The 19,244-nt window shown below is 46.3% G+C and overlaps 3 non-coding genes across 3 annotated transcripts; all 3 read right to left on the reverse strand.

Annotated features, from left to right (window-relative positions):
* Window positions 1-983: 983 nt before the first annotated feature.
* On the reverse strand, window positions 984-1,065 carry TRNAL-UAG (transfer RNA leucine (anticodon UAG)). The gene has a single exon. It is a non-coding gene; the product is annotated as a tRNA-Leu (tRNA).
* A 13,076-nt stretch (window positions 1,066-14,141) lies between these two features.
* TRNAL-AAG (transfer RNA leucine (anticodon AAG)) lies at window positions 14,142-14,223 on the reverse strand. The gene has a single exon. It is a non-coding gene; the product is annotated as a tRNA-Leu (tRNA).
* Window positions 14,224-15,940: 1,717 nt separating this feature from the next.
* Window positions 15,941-16,022, reverse strand: TRNAL-UAG (transfer RNA leucine (anticodon UAG)). Its single transcript has one exon. It is a non-coding gene; the product is annotated as a tRNA-Leu (tRNA).
* Between the last annotated feature and the right edge of the window lie 3,222 nt (window positions 16,023-19,244).

The raw sequence follows: 19,244 nt of genomic DNA on the forward strand, positions 1-19,244 counted from the left end.
AAAAGGCTTAATGCAACCGCGTGTTGCAACTGGCCTTCGTGCATGTGTGCTCGATACGACCTACTGCCTTTGCAGCTGCACACCCTGCCCTCCTCTTTATTGTGTCTAAAGGCAGCCAGGACAAAAATAAAACGCATAAACTAGCGTCACGGTTAAACAGAGTGCAACACGTGTTACATCGTGAACGATCATTCACACAATGCACACCGAAATGGCAGCCACATTCACCAAGAATCAACGCCTCCTAGATACCAGAAGGCCTGAGAAATTCGATCCATGACGTCATGCTACATATATACCTTGCCCTGCTGCCATAGGACCTAAAAGCGATGCTCCCGAGTAAGCCGCGGTGATTTTGACGTCGCCGCTTTCCTCACGCCGGGCTTGACAACGGAAATATCGGTCCAAACAGCATGACGTCATAGACAGAGTACAGATGCCTGCTATTTGGGAGGCATTGCAAGAACACGGGCATTGTATTCGAATTATAGAGCGATTCTCGCTCTCAAAACCGCAGCAATACGAACGGGAATTTTGTTGCGTTTCACTCTTTCCTCATTTCTCGTTTTGTTTCGTCCGTCTTTCTATATGCTTTCTTTATTTGTTTGTTTTGTTTCTTTCCTTTATTTATTCCGCAATTTTCACTTACCTCTTTCATGTCATTGTCCCTTCTAATTTAACATTTCTGCTCTTGTTTTTCTGCCCCGCTTTTAGCCCTTATTGTGTCTTCTTAATTATCCACTGTTTCTGTCACAAAGAGCACACAACGAGAAAAGAAGAATGCAAGAACGCCCGTGCCCCATGCAATGGGAGCACGTTAAAGATCATCTGGTGGACAAAATTATTCCGGAGTCCGTCACCGCGGAGTGCCTCCTAATCAGACTATGGTTTTTGGTACGTAAAATCCTAGAATTCAACTCAGCGTTTCGCGTGGCGCTTCATTTCATAATAAAACATGATTTTAACAATCTAAAAGGAGTTTCTGGCAGCGGTGGGATTCGAACCCACGCCCCCGAAGAGACTGGTGCCTAAAACCAGCGCCTTAGACCGCTCGGCCACGCTACCGACGTCCATGATATGCACATTATGGCGGTGTGCCTCGGACGACGCGTTGCGGAGAGTGGGCTAAACTCTGCTGAACTTGAGAGGCGCGTGGTTCAATTGCGATTAGATGCTCACTGCGGGCAGATAAAGGCGCCCGAGTGCCCGGCAATGTCGTCCTCTCTTATCTATCCGTATCCCTCGTTTCCTACTCTCGTAGTTGTAGGGCAAACTTACTCGGAAGGAAAATGCGCCATCCATGTGTGAATGTCCCTGTTGACTTACCCAGGGTGTCTATATGTTGGGAGCAAAGAAACAAATGAGAAATAAAGTGGGCATACAATGAGAACAAACCGTCTTTTTTCAAGAACGCTTCCTGCCCCGGCAAAATGATAACCCCGTGCTAACAATGCGAGTATACTTTGAGATTCGTGAAGCCAATCTAAGGAAAATCAATTCGTTTGGTTTGGAGTGCACTGCATATCGAGCGAGCACAAAGTGAAAGGCAAACATTATTTTCGGGTTCCGCCAACGTGACCGACTCTAAGTAACCTGTTTCCTCCCCCCCCCCCCCCCTGCTCGCTACACACGTCCCATATCCCCAGCCCTACTCACAAACAGTGGGAGGCCGTTCTTCTCGGACATGCTGGAGCAGCGTATGTATAGACTGATAAGGCGGGCCCCCGACACTGCTTAGACCGTTGCAGTCCTCGACTGAGGGCCTCACTACCACAAGAAGAGTAAAGCTTAATTGCGGTTTTCATCTTTTATTTTGCCGAATAACGTTTATTGATCAATCTAGTCCCCCAAAACCACACGTTCGTTGTTCAAGCAATCGTTGACACGTGCACATGCATAGCCACAACGGCAATGGGTACCTGGCCCCCGTTATCCGTCCCCGCAATGTTGCAGAAGCACGGTCTTACCAGTTTACAAATTGCCCAAACAGACAAAAGTCAGTCCACGAAATCATTCCGTGAATTGTTACGTGCAGTACAAAGGACGTAGAGCTCAGATGACGCCGAAAATTCTATTCGAACACAGAAGTGAATAAAGCATTGCTCTAAAGTGTCTTGCTTTTTGCACTGTGGACGAGATGCAGAAAGAAATGTTACGCCCCAGGTCGCGTGGTGGTCGCGCATAGGCAGTACCTGGCGATCACGCTGCCACCCGAATAGTCGTGGATAAAGAAAATTTGAATACACTATTAACGGAACACACGAAAACAACAGAGGTAAACAAAGGATGTGGCAAGAGACCTCAATAATATATACGTGAAAATTCTACGTGTACCGAACTGAAGTACCAGCGAACTCGCATATAGAACCCTTGCATGCGAACGAGAATGTGGCACAAGTAAGCGCAGTCGAACAAGATGTGGGACTAGTTGATTCATAGCTTTAAAAAGATGAAGCGCCAACAGAGGCAGAACACCAATGAAGGAACAACAATGACAGCACAAAGTGCGACTTGAAACTGTCAATTGAGGTCAAAAGTAGCTGAATTTATAGCCATGAGAGGGCGGGGGGGGGGGGGGGGGAGAAAAAGAGGGAGCTGAACATGTGAAGAAAATTCCTGTGGCTTTTTCCGTGCGTGTCTGATGATGACTTTTCCGTGCCAGTCTGATGACTCTAAGAGAGTAGAGTGTTCTATTAAACATCCAAACCCTTTTGCGAAGTGTGAAGAAGGCATCGTATACCGCATACCGCTTCATTGCAAGGCCTGCGGGAATGAGAATAAGCAAGTATGTGAAGCGAGGCTTCATGATAGAACAATAATGTTTAAAAGCAAATATACTGTGGCAAGGGAACTGTTGGAGGCCAACCAGATAAAGACAAGAGGGGACGCCGGTGTCAGCACCCCCTCTCTGAATATTTACAGAAATGAAAGCATGCTTTTAGATAGGTTTTAGATTTTGGTTAATCTCGTGATTCCCTTCCTATACATCTTGTGCGTGCTCGCGCGTGCGCATTCACGTGTTCAGCGCTCCCCCTTTCTTTTCCCCCTCTCCCGATGGCTACTTATTCAGCCGCTTTTGACATCAGTAAACAGTTGTAAGTAGTCCGGTCGCTGTTGTTTCTTCATTGGTGTGCTGTTTCTTTTGGCGCTTCACCATTTGAAAGTAAGCGCACCTCTGTTTTCAGTTAAAGAAGCAAAGTAACTCCTTTCTAAAGCCTGGACAAATAATGCTGGCTCACGTATCTCTAATGCGCCACGACCTGTCAACAAAATAGTGGATCATACATTTTAATGCAATCGTTGATTTACGCTATTTTCTTCGATCTATCTATTCGGTATGCGCCACTGCGTATGCGCCCGTTCTTGGTTGGTTTTCCAGTATGGGTTTGCGCCACGGCGACGCACAACGCAAGGAATTCTTAAATGTTGACCGATAGGAGTCATATTTCTTTTTGTGCATCATAAGCCTGTCATCGCCATATTACCCCATACAGGTATTTATTTATTTATTTATTTATTTATTTATTTATTTATTTATTTATTTATTTATTTATTTATTTATTTGTTTGAACATACTGCAGCCTATAGCAAGGGCTATGGCAGTAGTGTAGGTGCAAGCCTAAAGTACAACAAGCAGTAAATATATGTTAATAGAAACGCAATTATTAATTATAAAAAAATAGGGGAGTGTTTTTAGGCTGCATCTGACGAGCGCGAACGGATATTGCCAGGTAAAGAATTCCATAGCTCACTAGCGCCTGGGAAAGAACTTTATATACTCTTTGTGCGAGCGATAAACGGTTTCAGGGTAAGGTCATAATAACTGCTGGTTGAAGTCTGTTTGCAACAGATAATTATTAGCTATTTCAAAGCCTACAGTAAGCATTGCCTTCTTCCTTGTGGCATCGCTATGTATAAGTTTCACATTGTGCAGGCGCCTGATTTAGAGTTTACGTTTCGAAATACCCAGTGACCGGTTTAGTGTAAATACATAAAAACAACGCGAGAATGAATGGAAAATGAATGAATGAATGAATGAATGAATGAATGAATGAATGAATGAATGAATGAATGAATGAATGAATGAATGAATGAATGAATGAATGGCTGCAATGAATGACACTTTACTTTAGACAAGTGATGGCTATATGGCCTGGGTAGGGTTGTTTGGGGGTTAATGAGGTAGTCACACTAAGCGGGTCGAGGACCGCTCAGGTCGGTCCGATGACGTAAGTCTTTGGGGCGAATTCTCATACTGGCATCAGACGACGTTTCTAAATTTGTTCCATTTTTTGCGCATAAACATAACCAGTTCGTGAGATCACTCGTTGCACAAGATAAAATATTCTAAGCATCACAGTTATGGGTAAAGCATATAGAATATCATTTTACTATAAACTTCACGACTAATTTTAAAATTGCATTCGATGTGATTTTTTTTCTCAGAAGCGTAATGAAATATCAGAATAAAGAAATAACGCTGCAATTGTTTTCAGTACACAACATTTAATAACCGTATGCTCTGGATTTAAGGCCTTTGAAATATCGGGAGAAATTTACGCTGGAATGCCAAAGCTCTTACAGTGGTCGTGTGACAGCACGACCGTAATTTACCACACAACTATGGCTCCGTTTGCAATGCATGGAAGAGGGTTGGCCAGGAAGAGGCGCCGTTTTTCTGCAGCCCTTTAGGGAGCATGACTAAGCGCCGTAGGGAAGGGTGAGAACTCGCTCCATCCCCCTGCAAATCCATCGTGCATGTTAGAAGTTATGTGAAGGAATACGATGCCTAGAGAAAGAGAGATTGTGTTTGTGAGGAATCACTATTTTCTTTAGCCCTTTAGGGAGTACGACTCAGCGCTTTGGGGAAGGGGACAGCAAGAGAAAGCCGAGGCGATTGCAGAACCCGGTACCACCGCTGTTGGCGGTACGCAGGCGGCGCAATCACAAATTTCACGACATCCTCGTGTCCTCTAGGAACGCGATAAGATGCCTGAAGGCGGAGCTATGACGTCGTCCTGGAGACAACAGCTGGGATGCCTCGACCTGTGGGAATCCGAGGCGGTGGAACGACACGTCGACAGAAGCCCTGTCTTTGGAAGAATGTCTTTTCATCGGGCGAGGAGGAAAGGCGGCACGCGTCGACGGCGTCGGGGCTTTCATCTCCTGGTTGGAGCGAACCGGTGCACTAATGCTTGAACGCGGTGCCATCGCGTGCTGCGAAACTGTATTTTGTCTCGTTGTGCGAAACAATATATGTCGTGTCGGTTCAAACATCGACTTCAGGAAACCACTGGTATTGCATTTGGGTGCAGCAGTAATTACCGTACGCTGAAATGTATCTTGGCTGAGAGGAGCATTGTAATATGCCAACATTAGAAGGCGCAGTTCCGCACCTGCCTGGGGCAAAGTACTTTTCAACAGTAGATGCATCGTCAAGGTTTTGGAAAATTAGGCTAGATTAAGAAAGTTCATTAGTATGAACTATGAGCACTCCCTACTGCCGCTACAAGTTTCTGTGCATGCTCTTTGGAATCGGCTTGGCTCAGGAAGCTTTTCAGAGAGCAATATACCAATTAGAATGCTTGAACGGCGTCGTAGTTCTAATGGGTGGCTTTCTACTCTGGGGAAATTCTCCAGAAGAGGGTCAGAATAACCTAGCAGTTTTATTTGGCCCCTGCAGGGAGCACAACCTAAATCTCAATAATAATATATATATATATATATATATATATATATATATATATATATATATATATATAAAAGCTGTAAAAAAGCTCACCGACGACCACGATACTTCCTAATGCGAAATTTGAGCGCAGCTCTATGCGTGTTTTCATTTCGCTGACGCGGACAATCTGTCTCCTGCGGCACGTTACAAACTGAAAGAAGTCTGGCGCGGCCGCCTCGCTACTTGGTAGATGGCGAGAGAGAGCGCGTGGGCGACGCGTGGGCGCGATTCAACGCAGCCACCGCAAACAGACTATCACTAATGCCGAGCTTTGCTTCCATATATATTGTCGCAGCATGGACGCGCTCGCCGCATGCCGTCGGCGAACAATAGGGATGGTTGATTGTTTTTTTTATTCGAATAACGGATAATTATTCATAAATTTACCCTTTAATCGATTGATAGCTTTCGGTGCAGGGTTTCTTATCAAATAATAGATTAGTCGGAAATCTTGCCGGGTCCGTTGAAAAGCTTGAGACACAGTTACACACTTCTGCAGGACGTATTTTATTGTTTGAGAGGAGGAAACAACTTCGAAGTAGATGAGTATAATGTTTAGTAAAGATAGTGTTTAATTTCTTAAAGGCTAAATAGAGCTTGCACTACTGCTATTTGAAAAGTTAAACAATACATGTTATAAAATGACACGTAAAGCAAAATTAAGCGAGATACCTAATACAAGTGAATCCCTGTACATTAGAGTCGAACAATAAATAATAAAATGCTAAAGGTAAAGGTGAAGTCCAACTAAAACATGCAAGAAATTGCAATATGCACCGGGGAAAAGAAAATTTTTACTTGAGGATTTTAAGACAGGTGCTGTTTTCTACATAGGAGAGGGCTGTGGTGGTTGGGTGAAACCGACACCTTTTTTGAAATGTCACAGAACCAGCATGCTGGAAGAGATGCTCGAAGCTACAGATTTGCTGGAATCGACAAGAACTCCATTGCTGCGTCACATACATGCTCCAAGCTGTGCCAAGTCTGTTTCGCTGGAAGTGACTCGACGATCAACGACGTGGTTGCAATACTATGTCTTGCATTGCATTGCGAGGTGATTTCAAGCCTACGGCTTCGGGCTGCGTGGGAAGGAAGAGAGGGTGTGGTGGGACGCGCTCTTCTCGGCATCACTCTGGACTCGCAAGAAGAGTTGACAGCCGCTCTACCACATGCGTGGTTGGGCTTATAGGGAGGACCTGGTTCTTCGTCGTGAACTATAGGAGTACGGGATTTATTTACATATTCACGTTACGACAGGAGCTACATTTCAACAGTCAAGCATGACTCCCAAATGGGGCACGCAAGACGAAGCACAAAGCACGAAGCAATGCGGCACGAATACTGTGCCAAGTCTTTGTTTCGCTGGAAGTGACTCGACGATCAAGGACTTGGTTGCTATACTGTGCCTTGCATTGCGAGGCGATTTCAAGCCTCCGGCTTCGGGCGGCTTGGTGGCGTGGGATGGAGGTGAGGGGATGCGCTCGGTTCGGCGTCACTCGGGAGTCGCAAAAAGAGTCGTTCTACCACACGCGCACGGTCACTGCTCGTGCTCCGCCAATCTAGGAAGGGATCAAAATTTTCGCGCCACTGCTGTCAAACTCAAGAAAACGATTAATCAAGCATTTCTAATAGATTAGGTCGAATAAATGCAAGGTGGAAATCCATGAGCATTATTCGTTAAGCGAAATGCTTTTAATAGATTAATCGTTCATCGATATTGCCAACCAGACGACGCGCGCTACTCTGGTGCACCTCGTAGCCATCGTGGCACTGCGATTTTTATTCTTATGGGTTCGCGTTACCCTCCTCCTCCCCTTTCCGCCTCACGCTCTCACTGCAGCCTCCTCCTCCACTTTCCTTCTCGCGCTTACTTCGCTTTTCAACCCCCGCTGCGCTCCGCGTTCACTCTTTCATCCTTCGCTCTGCTCGTTCGCTTGGTTACGCCGATGACATTGAGGCACACCGACGCTCGACGCAGGAAAGGGCGCTTAAATAGCAACTGCGACATTTTTAGACCACATTATAGTATTGTAATATTCAAATGGAATTGACAGTCCTGTCACCAATAGAGCGGTTCAATTTGCTTACGAACACATTAACAATTTTAAATAATCAATAAACCAGGTACCGAAACTGAAACGCGTAAGTGCTTCGAATGACGTCACGATGAGTCGTGATGAGTCACGGTGATATCAGATCCTATACTGTCTTAATGTAAACACGCTGAACGAGTGCCAAAGAAGCAGTACACTGTCGGCTGGACGTCTCGCAGATAAAGGAGCCAGCTCCATCGTTTCTGAGAAGCAGTTGTGTAGTCTCGAAGCCGCAAACACAGCGGGCCAATAAAAGCTCATACATTAGTGAGCATGAGTCGGGAACATTCAACCTTTCTTTAAAATTCATCTTCAGGAAAGCTAAATAACTTGCAACGTTATGGTTTCACACAGATAATCAGAGTGCTAAAGAGATCATATATTCAAATATTTATGAAGATCTGCGGACATTGAAAAATCGCCGGAGTTTCCCCTAAGAGCTGCGCTCTAAATGTGAGTTTTATTGCAGCCCCACGTTCGCTGCATGGGACATATCCTCACACAAGGAGGACTTCACCTGGATCCCGAGAGAGTGCAACAGATCTTGCAAGTGCCACCACAGAAAAAAATTGTAAGGAGCAGCAAGTTTTACAGCGAAGCTATCTATGGCTAGGATCCCGACATTTCTTCCTGGCGTACCGTCCACAGAAAACTGTCATCATCAACGGCTTGGACCCCCAAATTCGATCGGTCATACCCCGCAAGGCAGAGGCTACAAGCACTCATCTTGTGTAGCGAACAGCGCATACATTCGTTGTAATCACGCATACAACACACACAGCAGCAAACGCTTCAATAAAGAACACGTTCAAGACAAGCATCCGAACAGCATAACAGATGATCAGGCGCTCCTGATAACAATGCAAAGAACGTAGAGCACTCCGCGTGCATTTCCCACTAAAGATTACTGTTGCGTAAGCTGCGACGTCGACGACAACTTGACTGTAGCATACAAAGCAGGGAGTGACGCAACTACTCGTTTACACGTAGAGAGAGAGAGAGAGAGAGAGAGAGAAGAATACAGGAAGGCAGGGATGTTAACACGTAAGAGGAGAAACCGACTAGGAACTGAGTTGTGCTGTGACAGTGCTTAGGGATGGCCACGTGCATAGTGAGCGCACCTGAAGGGCAGCGCGCATTCGAGGCGCGACGAATTTCCCTTATCCCTGGTCCACTCTTTGTAGGTGCACGTAGTAGCGGTGCAAGCCAAGTCGCAGGCCGTCGAAACGCCTTGGACAAATAATTAAGTAATGTGCATGTGAATGTCACCGTCTGAATAATATAAACGTAAGTCTCAATTGGTAACTGTTCCAGTAGTCAAATAGAGCTTCGCTGTCCAAGCGCATTTACAGGATGGATTGGAAACCATTTTTTCTTCGGATGATTAATTTCCTTGCGCGTTTCAATCCCAACATGTCTTAACTTTCCGCCTCCCTTCAACCGCCCCCGGAAATGACTGAAAAGAAGACGGCATGGCTCTGGACACAAGAGATTGAAGAAATCTTACAATGCCTTCCCGCTTGTCTAAAGAAGTCACCTGTTCTTGCCTGTTTTGAAAAGGGAATGCCGCTGAGGTTGTCAGCGGTAATTCGAAGTGCCACAGTTCAGTGGGTAATCGTATTTTTCTAGATCCGAAAGTTCACATGGCTGGTACGGAGAGTTTGCTACAATTTCCCTATTACGATGAGCCCGCGCAAACTAAACGCTTAAAAAGTTATTAATGAAGTTTTTTTTTTTTGCTTAGGAACTATTACAACTTATCCCCCGTCAAGCCACGGAGCGGACCAGCGACGGCATGTATCCGAAGAAACTGCGCTTTTATTTCATAACTGCTACTTTTCATATCCCCTGAACTATTCGTAGAAACACCCGGTGAGGTATACGCCTTTTTAGGGTGTAATAGGGCACGAAGCTATATAAACTAAAGAAGAGCACAGGATAAAGTGTCACTCGCAGCTAAATTGATTCGCAGCAGACAGGATAAATCTTTTAGAAAAGACACCAATGTGCACGCTTCCGCATCTTAATAAGATCATAAAGATGAAATTGCTAAATGCATGCTTGTTTTACCGCAGGTAGAATCAATTAGTCGATGTGGAGTGAAAGCTCAGGCGTATAGAGAAAGCCGAAGACGTATCAATGATGGAAATGTCAAGTTCTTTTTTTCTTTTTTTTTAATTAACGTGCTTCCATGACTTCACATGCCAGCGTATATTTGCTCCTGTTGAGTATGCGGATTTTAGCAAGGCTTGTCTCATACATTAAGGTACCGCAATGCATGGGAAAATGTGCATTACTCGTGTTACTTGACAAAGAGCTTGTGTTCTTTGGCCGTGACATCAACCTGGTGGCCTGCTATGCGAATGCAAATATGTGGACGTTCTCTGATGCCCTGCTATTACATCGCGTTGCTTCACGTCCTGTTGCACAATAATGAAAGTGATCTTGCTATTTGGGTGTGTGTGTCAATTTACGTGCTCTATGCTGTTTTGTCTGTGCATATCTATATACATAGTTTTCCGATTGCTCCACGCGTGTGATATTTGCTTGTTTGAGCGACGCGCGTGGGCGCCATCACCCGAGAAAAGAGGAGGAAGAACAAACTGGGATCGCGCTTTGAATCTAACCGGTCAGCGCTGCAACCGCTGTTGTAAATATAACCTGTAAACAGTTGCTCGTCTTACTGACTCGTCCTTCGCGTGACAGTGTGGTGAAGGTGCGGGGTAATCAGGAGGATCTGGATGCGCGTCGGCTTCAAAAGCAGTGACGTGGTCGTCTGTCGCTGACCGGGGCGTGGCCACCGCTATGCCGTCAGGTAACACTTGCTTCGTCAAGCCAAAATTGATAACGGGGAGACACATCCTATTAGCAGCAAGGGTTACGGCGGAGTGTGGCACACAGTTGTCGCGCGCCAGGATGACATCACGAATAGGTGCGACGACATAGTCGCCATCAGGCACGGTTGCCGTTGTGACGAATTCGACGAAGGTTAGGGCTTTTGGAGATAAGCGAACAAACACTGTAATGCAGAGGGTGTTCGGTTGTTCGGGGCGAAAGTCTGAAAGAAGAGAAAGCTCTAGGCACAACGTACCGGTGGCCACGCTCCGGTCAGGAACAGGTGGATCGATGTGGCCATGGATTGCGCTACGCCATCACCCGAGCGTTTCCTGCAAGCTGCGCCACAGATGTCGCCGATTTTCTTCTACGCGACGTGATTTTATTACATGGAACTCCACGACAACTTCTCACTGACCGTGGCCGGACATTCCTATCAATAGTTATCGCAGACATCTTGCAGTCCTGTGCCACGAGGCACAAGCTATCCACGTCATACCATCCGCAAACAAATGGCCTCACGGAGCATCTCAATCGCACTCTCACAGAAATGCTTGCGAAATGTATCTACAGACCACACTGACTGAGACCTCGCTCTACCGCTCGTCACATTTGCTTATAATTCCTCGCGCCACGACACAGCCGTTTATTCCCAATTTTTCCTTCTGTTCGGCCGAGAACCAGCACTGCCCCTCGACACAACCCTCCCTGTTCACGCGGCACCGACCAGTGAATATGCACTTGACGCCATCGCCCGCTGTGCCCACGCAAGGGAAATTGCCGGTGACCGCCTTCTGAAATCCCAAGAGAGTCGAAGGCGTTTGTACGACCGGCGACAACGAGACGTGCACTTCCCGCCTGGTTCTCTGGTGCGTCTATGGTCTCCGTCGCGTCAGGTCGGCCTGTCAGAAAACCTGCCGTCTCGTTACACAGGCCCATACCGAGTGCTTCGTGCCGTGACTCGCCGTCACCTACGAGATCGCACCTGACGCCCCACCTGCTTCCCAGTCCAGTGATATCGTGCACGTTACACGACCGAAGCAGTATCACCCTCCCAGTGATGACATTTAGACGCTCCGGGACGTCGCTTCTGCCACCGGGGGATTATGCTACACGCGTGTGGTATTTGCTTGTTTGAACGAGGCGCGTAGGCGCCGTCACTCGAGAAAAGAGGAAGAACGAACTGGGCTCGCGCTGTGAATCTAACTGGTCAGCGCTGCAACCGCTAACCTGTAAATATAACCTGTACATAGTTGCTCGTCTTACTGAGTTGTCCTTCGCGTAACACTATTTTATCGACGCTCGATAGCTCACCTGTTAGTTCTGATGATTTCTAGTATATCCTGAAAAAAAAAAACGAAACAAAGTGCATGCTCTGTGTTTCTGGCGGCGCGCATTTCTTAAAACCGGCTAACGAAGATATTCATGCCAGAAGTTACGTCATCGGGCCATAATCCACGTCCAGCGATTCATTGCAAGGTACATTTGTTCACTGACATAAGTTGTAAAAAGGGTAGGCCAACTCTTCTTTCCGTTCCGTCAATCCGGCGTTATTGTGTGCTCTCGCTAATACTCATTTTGAACACGGTACACAAACAAACGTCCAGTTCACATATCTTTTCGCGTTTATTTCTATTCCATACGTCGGCATGCAATGACATGAGTGTTTAAAAAATCTCAAAACAATATTCCGCGCATTGACCTGTTGCAGCGAACTTTGCCATTATCGTTCGCAGCAGTGAGTAGCGCTTGTCCCGTCTGTCTTGCCTAACTTTCTCCCATCTATCGCGATTCACTCTACTCAAATATGCAGCACCAACTGGCCCAAAAGTTTACTTTCCTGAATATTATTTCAAAACTTCGTATGGTATGGTATAGTATGGTGAAACTTTAATAAAGAAGTCCTGCAGATCGGGAGTCTTCACAGATCGGGAGTCTTCACGAAGCGGGCCGCTCCCACATGGGAACCGGATGGCCGAGCCTCTCGGGCGCATCGTGGGCCTGCTGGACAGCCCAGAGTTGGTCAGCCAGAAGAAGGCTGCGGAGAACCGCCTCCCATCTGGCCGAGCTGTTAGCGATGATAGAGCGTGACCGGGCACACCGCCAGAGCATATGGTCTAACGTGGCTATATCTCCACAATCGTGGCATGTAGCGTTGGTGTAAGTATCCGGATAGATCTTATGTAAGAGCGACGGATTCGGATAAGTATTCGTTTGTAGTAGACGGAGCGTTAATGCCTCGTGTTTGTTTATTTTGCATCAGTAGGCTGATTATCAGCTCTACAGATAAATAAAAATACTTTCTTTTTCCTTTCTCGCCGGAACCCCTTCGTCCGCCGGTAAACGTCATGGTGACGTCACGCATATCAAAGTACGTCCCCGCGTTTGGGCGGTTGTGACGTATATGTTCCCGGAACTTTGTTAGTATATATCTCAGAAACGTGATTTGCTAATAACGGTGGAACTATTTTTCCTTTTAGTGTCCCTTTAAGGATCAGGCTTTATGTTCATTGAATCTTGATTTATCACGCGGGAGCCTTTGCGTGCGCATTAACTCACTACAACATTGCGCACCAGCCTAATGCTTTGTTTTCCCTTTGTGCAAATAAAGCATACAACTCAAAGTGGTACACTTTGTGGACAAATGTATGAAGCAGGGCAATAACACGGAATTTTCGATACAAAATAAAAGGCGGTTATTGAGTCCTGAGTGGATGAGCGAGTGTGTGGGCGAATGAGAGGACGCGGCCGCGAAAGCAGGTCTGAACTCGCTAAATGGCGCACATGCACAAATTATAATGTCAAATCGTATCATATCTGGTGGTATGAGGAGATTAGAGGTCGCGGGATCGAATCCCGGCCACTGCGGCCGCATTTCGATGGGAGCGACATGCGAAAACACCACCTTACGTAAAAAAAAAAACCAGGTGGTCCAAGTTTCCGGAGTCCGGCCACTACGGCGCGTCTCATCATCATACCGCAATTTTGGCACGTAAAAAAACTATTTCATTTTAAATTATTAAGTGGGATTAGGAAATTTGCAGCCGTTATGGATGCGTGAGTGGCCATTGAAAGTAACATGGGAGAGGACTTGGTCCGGCATGTTGACATAAAAGGAGGTGGTGGTGGTGATGACCATGATCATTATGATTCAGTTCCTGGAAGCGGCTCGTTTCTCTGAGTATGTCAGTATATATTTACAAGCGGGGTGTTAATATATTATAAGCTATAATCACAAGGGGAGAGGAAACGGAATGGCCATCTTAAGCAATATAACTAGGCTCCTCTCCTGACCGTATTATCATTGCTAACAGCTGATAGCTGCCAAAGCAAGTTAAGGTGGAGAAGATGGAAAGATGCGAATCAAGAAAACAATGAATGCATGTTGAACTTGAAGCCCTAAAACAACCCAAAGCAACGCAAAGTAAGAAACAAAAGCTCTCCGAACGTTTACATGACTAAAAGTAACCTAAAAAAGTATCTGGCAGCGGTGGGATTCGAACCCACGCCCCCGAAGAGACTGGTGCCTTAAACCAGCGCCTTAGACCGCTCGGCCACGCTACCTTTTTTTTTTTTTCTTTATTGCCGGCTTTGACATACACAAACAATACAGAAAAAGGAAAAATATGTCAACAAGGATTTCGCTGGCACGACATATCAAAATTTTTTCAATGCTGCAAGTTTATCTAGCATGTCAATCCATGTTGGTTGTTCAGGGAGTGCCCGATGGACATCCCTGAACCGTACTACAGATTCAATGAAGTGATCACGTGTAGGTCGCGAATTGACATCGGCATTGTTGAACTGCGTTCTAGCTTTCCACAAACTGTGGAGGCCCAGGAGCATTATAGCGTCATACGGAAAAGCCTCCGTTTCTACCGGTAAGAATCTTATTCCATGTGGATCTAAAGGTAACTCTTTTTTTAAAGTCCTTTGCAGCACATCCCAGAAAAAGATGGGATCCCAGCAATCTAGAAACGCATGCTCTATCGTTTCAGGTTTCTTACATAAGAAGCAGTTTATGGACCACGGGACAAAAATACCCCTGTTATGCATCCATGTTTTAACTGATAATGTGTTAGTGTGTAGTTTAAAGAAAAAGGTTTTTACCGAAGGGTGTACTGGCATTCTTTTAACCCTTTTGAGGACGTCTCCTGGGCCTCCACGGTTAGACATACGGTAAATCGGTACACGGAGCATAGTGTCAATTAGGTCCTGATACAGTTTTTTCCTAGTAATATTGGCGAGATACTGCACAGAAAACCGCACATGCAACATTCTGTACGCAAGCACGACTTCTCGCAGGTAACCTTTAACGGAATCATGCATTGCTTCACACGAGCATACATCAACATCGGCCACGCTACCGACAGGTTTAGCGTGGCTGCGTATTGCGATCGGCCTTCGTGCATGTGTGCTCGATACGCGACCTACTGCCTTTACAGCTTCATGCCCTGCCCGCCTCCTTATTGCGTCTAAAGGCAGCCAGGACAAAAAAAGCGCACAAATTAGCGCCGCTGTTAAACAGAGTGCAACACGTGTTACTTCGTGAACGACCATTTGCACACAACGAGAAAACAAGAAGAATGTGATGACGATCCCGAAGGTTATGGTAAAACAATCTGCGTCGAATATTTAAGCACTGGCGTTCATATGCTAGTTGCAAGCTGCTCGAAACCCAGACAACAGCTGCATTTCTATGACTGTTCCCGTAAACAAAAGCTCGTACAGTTATGTTTCCAAAACTGATCCATTTTCTGAGGAAGCCAGCTACATGATATACTCAATATTTACAGTTTCAAACAAATAAAACCATGAGAGTAAAGGTTGCTGCGGTAATCCATCTATGACTATTGGTAACGCGAAACAGATCCTAACAAATGAGCTACAGAACGACAGAATAGTGAACCAGATGATTATTCCTTAATCAAATCCGCTTGGACAAGGCTCGCAATTGCGAGCCTTGTCCGCTCGCAATTGCGGTCTTGCACCCGCCGTGGTGGCTTAGCTGCTATGGTGTAGCGCTGATATAGCATGAAGTCTACTAACGGCCGCGGCGGCAGCATTTAGATGGGGGTGAAAAGCAAGGACGCCCGTGTCCCATGCATTGGGAGCACGTTAAAGATCCCCTGGTGGTCATAATTAACACGGAGTCCCTCACTGCCGAGTACCTCATAATCAAATCGTGGGTTTGGCACGTAAAATCCCAGAATTCAACTCAATGTTTTGCGTGGCGCTACAATTCATAATAAAACGTGATTCGAACAATCTAAAAAACTGCTGGCAGCGGTGGGATTCGAACCCACGCCCCCGAAGAGACTGGTGCCTAAAACCAGCGCCTTAGACCGCTCGGCCACGCTACCGACATTTAAAACGTCCAGAATTTTGCGGTGTGCCTCGGACGACGCTTCGCGGAGAGTAGGCAAAACTTTGTTGAAGCAGATAAGCGCGGAGTTCGGTCCTGATTAAATGGTCATTGCGATAAAATTAAGGCGCCCGATTGCCCGGCAATGTCGTCCTTTCTTATCTATTCGTATTCCCCGTTCCTTGCTCTCGCAGTTGTGACATAAACTCATCAGGAATGAAAAGGCGCCACGTTTCCTGTTGACGTTACCCTGGGTATGTATATGTTGAGAGAGAAAAAAAGAAACAATGAAAAAAGGAAGTGGGCAGACGATGAGAACAAACCGTCTTTCTTTTTTTCAAAACCGATTTCTGCCCGCCAAACTGACAACCCCGTGCTTACAAAGCGACTGCTTCGAGATTGGTGAAGTCTGCGAGCAAAGAAACAATGGAAAATGAAAGTGGGCAGACAATGAGAACAAACAGTCTTTATTCAAGAACGCTTTCTGCCACAGCAAAATGATAACCTTGTGCTAACAATGCGACTATACTTTGAGATTCGTGAAGCCTACGTATGGAAAAGCAACTTGTTTGGTATGGAGCGCACTGCATGTCGAGCGAACACAAAGTGGCGTGCAAAAATTAGTTTCGCTTTCCGCCAGCGTGAACGACTCCAAGTAACCTGTACGCCCCCCCCCCCCCCCCATCGCCCGGCAAGCTACACCTCTCCCTTTTACCCAGCCCTACTCCCAAAAAGTGAGAGGCCGTTCTTCTCGAACCTGCGTGACCAGCATATATATGGACTGGTAAGGCGGGCCCTCGAGACTGCTTAGGCCGCAGGAGTCGCTTAATTGCGGTTTGCATGTTTTATTTTGTCGAATAAAGTTTTTTCATCAAGCTAGTATCCCAAAAACACACGTTCGTTCTTCAAGCAATCGTTGACACGTGCACATAGCCGCAACGGCAGTGGATACCTGGCCCCCATTGACCGTCCACCCAATGTTGCAGAACTACGGTTTTACCAATTTGCAAATTGCCCGAACAGACAAAATTCAGTCCACAAAATTATTCTGTGACCTGTTACGTGCAGTACAAAGGACGTAGAGCTCAGATGACGCCGGAAATTCTATTCGAATACACAAGTGAATAAAGCATTGCCTTAAAGTGTCTTGCTTTTTGCAGTGCGCGCAAGATGTAGAACGAAATGTTACGACCCACGTCGCGTGGTGGTCGCGCATAGGCAGTGCCTGGAAATCACGCCGCCACCCGAATAGTCATGGATAAAGAGAGAGAGAGAGAGAATGAAGAGGAAAGCCAGGGAAGTTAACCAGATATGAGTTTTCGGTTTGCTACCCTATACTGGAGATTAAGGATAGGGGTTAGAAAGATGACATAGAGGAAAACGCTAAAGAAAAGGGAAGAAAAGAAACTTGCACACATGGAGACACACACAAAAGGCGTTCCAGTTAAAGTCGTTCACACAGGCCGGTAGATCGCAAAAAAGCGCAATAGCGCTTGCACGGCGTTCTTCTGTGACGGTAGGTCATTTCGATGTTGTAGAATTCTTTTTTTCGGATAGCGGTTCGTCGTCCAGTTGGTCAAGTTCGTGGCGAAGGCATGCCCTTTGTGGACTGTACTGCGGGCAGGCGCACAAAATATGGCCAATTGATTCTTCATGGCCGCAGTGGTCACAGGTTGGGGTGTCGCTCATCCCTAGGCGGAATGCATAGGCTTTGGTAAAGGCAACGCCCAACCAAAGTCGATATAGAAGCGTGGCGTCTCTACGGCGAAGCTGTGTGGCGCTCGAAGACTTAGTGTGAATTCAAGTGAGTACAGTCGCGTATTTCTTAAATATGGCTTCCTAGGACCATCTTCTCCATTACTTTGCCCACACAGCTCGCCAAAGCGATCGGGCGATATGATGAGAGTTCCAACGGCGACTTGCCAGGCTTAAGCAGTGGAACAAGGCGACTTGTCTTCCAGGTTGTTGGTAGGATGCCATCTCTCCAAGATTCATTGTACACCTCAAGGAGAACTCCTCTCGCTCGCTCCCCCAGGTGACACAGAGCTCGGTAGGAAATTCCGTCAGGTCCTGGCGCTGATGTGCGGCTACACAAAACTAATGGCGCCTTAAGTTCGTGGATTGAGAATGGTAGATCCATCCGGTGACCACGTGGTGGCGGACAGCTGCTCGAAGGCGATGGAATGCTGGTAGCTGTGAGTCGGCCGGATAATCTGGTGCAGAAATCCTCTGCCGCGTCAATCTCAGATCTCCTTTGAGAGAGGGTAAGCGCCTTGAATGGGAATCGCTATACGGGGAGCGTTCGGAGACCGCGCATCGTTCTCCATAGTTGCGATAAAGGCTTGCGTGGATTTGAATACACTGTTAAAGGAACACATGAAAACAACAGAGGTAAGCAAATGATGAAGCAAGAGACCTGAACAACATATGTGTGAAAGCTCTACGTGTACCACACTAAAGTACCAGCGAACTGGCGTATACATCCCTTGCATGCTGAACGAGAATGTGGCGCAAGTAAGCGCAGTAGAACAAGATGTGGGGCTAGTTGGTTCATAGCTTTCAAAAGATGAAGCGCCAACAGAGACAGCACACCAATGAAGAAACAACGATGACAGCACAAAGTGATACTTGCAACGGTTAACTGAGATCAAAAGTGGCTGAATATATACCCCTGGGAGGAGGGGGGAACAAGAAGAGGGACCTGAACATCTGGACAAAATTCCTGTGTTTTTTTTTCCGGGCCCCGGAATCTTGCTACTTTGTAGCGCCTGACTCGATCTGATGACTCCAAGAAAGTAGAGTGTTCTCCTAAACATACAAACCCTTTTGGGAAGTGTGAAGAAGGGGTCGTATACCGCATACGGCTGAAGTGTGGAAAACTGTGCATCGGCCAAACTGGCCGATGTAATAATGAACACCTTCGTAAGAACAAGCTTTCGCTGGAAAATGGTTGTGGCTGAAACTTGCCGCTTCATTGCAAGGCCTGCGAGAATGAGAATAAGCAAGTATGTGAAGCAAGGCTTCATGATACAACAGTCATGTTTAAAAACGCAAAGATACTGTGGAGCGTGAACTTCTCCAAATTAATCAGTAAAATGATTTGGCATCATTGCGTGTTTGGGTTCACCTTGAAATACGAGAGCTCGAAAAACAAAGGAAATAAAGATCAAACACATGCACACTCAGACCAAACTGAAAAGAGAATTCTACAAGAACACTG

This window comes from Dermacentor variabilis, chromosome 4 (genome assembly GCF_050947875.1).
Source record: "Dermacentor variabilis isolate Ectoservices chromosome 4, ASM5094787v1, whole genome shotgun sequence".
Taxonomy (NCBI): domain Eukaryota; kingdom Metazoa; phylum Arthropoda; class Arachnida; order Ixodida; family Ixodidae; genus Dermacentor; species Dermacentor variabilis.